This window comes from Physeter macrocephalus, chromosome 12, assembly GCF_002837175.3.
Source record: "Physeter macrocephalus isolate SW-GA chromosome 12, ASM283717v5, whole genome shotgun sequence".
Lineage (NCBI taxonomy): Eukaryota > Metazoa > Chordata > Mammalia > Artiodactyla > Physeteridae > Physeter > Physeter macrocephalus.
The window spans coordinates 30,414,836-30,417,405 of record NC_041225.1 but is presented as its reverse complement, the minus strand read 5'-3'; the positions used below and the strand labels follow the sequence as shown (position 1 = coordinate 30,417,405).

Genomic DNA, 2,570 nt, shown 5'->3' with positions numbered 1-2,570 from the left:
GAGGGCAGAGGAACGCCCCGCATTCCCTTCTCTCTTTGATGCTCTTTCTTTCCATAAATGTTAATAGAACATTTATCATAATGGCAAAAATGATTGTCGTTCATGTCTGACTAACCCTCAATATGTGCTTCCACATGCACTTTGACTTGATAGGGCAGGTGCAGCCATCCTGGCCGGTGTAGCCTGAGCATCGCATTGGAACCCTACTGCGCCCCAAATCCCCTTGGCCAGCTGTGGACTGTGCACAGGGGACAGTCATTTACTCTCCAGGAAGTCGTAACCCCAGTTAAAATATTGATTTAGTCCTAAATATTTCAATTCCCTGAATGAGGTGGATGATAAAGGTTAATGCATTTTCTGCCGGGCTGCCTTCCAGGATGGTTGATCACAGTCCTGGTGAAGAGGGGCCAGGTCATGCCTGGCTGTGGCCAGCTCATCCCCAGGGATCCTTTGGGAACATGCGTATCCCAAGTTCAACCCAGGAAGGGGGGGAGATGTCGAGGGAATCCTTGGTATCCACACCCTCCTGCTCTGTTCTACTCCAGCCCCAGGACAGAGACTATGTATGGAGCTGGCCCTCCTTTGTCGGTGCAATCAGGTGAAGGCTGGGCCCCCTTTTATTTTTCTGGCCAGGCCACGCGGCATGCGGGATCTTCCCTGACCAGGGATCGAACCTGGGCCCCTGCAGCGGAAGTGCAGAGTCTTAACCACTGGACCGCCAGGGAAGTCCATGGGCCCTCTTTTGTTTTAACCTCTCTCTCTCTATCTCTGTTTCCCTGTCTCTCTATCTTTGTCTCTCTTCCTTTCTCTCTCTGTCTATCTATGTCTTTCTCCGTCTCTGTCTCTCTGTCTCTTTGTCTCTGTGACACTGCCTTTCCAATCCACCTTGGGACACTGTGGTGAGGATTCAGGGGTTACTTCAGAGGCCTGTGTTCATCTAAAAGGCTCCTATGAGATTTTCAGACCCAATATTTTATCACTCTCTGATTTTCTTTTTCCTTTGCAAATATTTTCACAAACACCCAAATCTAAAATTGCACAAATCTCCATTATCAAGAGACTGCTAAAAAAAAAAAAAAAAAAAAATCCACCACGAACATTAAAAACTAGTTCCTTTAAAAACGTTTAAGAATAAATGAATGTTGGGCTTCCCTGGTGGCGCAGTGGTTGAGAATCCGCCTGCCGATGCAGGGGACACGGGTTCGAGCCCCGGTCGGGGAGGATCCCACATGCCGCGGAGCACCTAGGCCCGTGCGCCACAACTACTGAGCCTGCGCGTCTGGAGCCTGTGCTCCGCAACAAGAGAGGCCGCGATGGTGAGAGGCCCGCGCACCGCGATGAAGAGTGGCCCCCGCTCGCAGCAACTGGAGAAAGCCCTCGCACGGAAACGAAGACCCAACACAGCACAAATAAATTAATAAATTAATAAACTCCTATCCCCAACATCTTCTTAAAAAAAAAAAAAGAATAAATGAATGTTTTACAGAATACTTGTCAGGATGAATCTTATTTCTTCTTTTACTTATTAATCCGGAAGAGGGGGTGTGCATGTCATTTCCAAGTTTGCAGACAATGCTAAAAATGCTATTGAACAGAAAGACGTCAAGCTGACAGGCATAGACGGCAGCAAAAAGATTCCTCAGGCTGGCTGAGTGGGCGGGAAGTGGCAGCTGAGTTTCAGTGTGGGCAAGTGTGAACAGATGCATCCTGAGGAAAACCAGTTATAACATGATTCCCTCCCAGGGATCAGAGGCCTGGCATAGGAACGGCAACTTCAAGTCATCCACGTTAGTATCCTACATAATAATTTACAAAATATCTGTGTGTGCGCATGTGTGTGTTGGCAAATACGTGTATGTATCTGCATCCGCATACGTTAAATAATCCCCTGGAATTTTACATGTACATTGCATGTGAATCAGTTAGGTTAACAACTTGGCTATGTTACGTGGCTATTGCATGATGAAATGATTAGATATTCTTCTTGACCTCAGCAACTCAACATCTTCAAGGGAAGGCACACGTACAACCCAGGTAGTACAGTGGTTCTTGCGCTGCTGTACCCCAAAATGCTAACGCCTACACAGCATCAGAAATTCTTTAGAAAGTAAACAGAGACTAGTAGAATATTGTGTAGGGCAGGACTTTGAAACTCACCATTGCATTTACCTGAAGAATGTTCTTGAAAATATTAACCATTATATTACACGGTGTCCTCTTTATGATTTTAGTACTGTATAGAGATTTGTTTCTCTGGGATGGAAATAAGAGAACATTTTGCTTTATTTATTTTTATGGATCTGTGAATTTTATAATTGCTCTTTTTTTCTTCTCTGTGTTAATTTCCAGGAAGCAAAAGTCGATTTTGCAACCCACGTGCATCAAGTTCAGGAAAGCTGACAGAAAAAAAGGGAAGATGATTTATCATTGATTGTATGAGCTTGGTCGACCATAGTTCGAAGCAAACACACACCATACGGTCTACAGCAGATGTGACAAGCCACGGACACTTCCCTTCCAAGGACAGCGGTCACACATAATACAATACACTGTGGCATGGAACACATTGT

General features: G+C 45.4%; 1 non-coding gene across 1 annotated transcript; it reads right to left on the bottom strand.

Moving 5' to 3' along the window:
• Nucleotides 1-653: 653 nt before the first annotated feature.
• On the bottom strand, nucleotides 654-725 carry TRNAG-UCC (transfer RNA glycine (anticodon UCC)). Its single transcript has one exon. It is a non-coding gene; the product is annotated as a tRNA-Gly (tRNA).
• Between the last annotated feature and the right edge of the window lie 1,845 nt (nucleotides 726-2,570).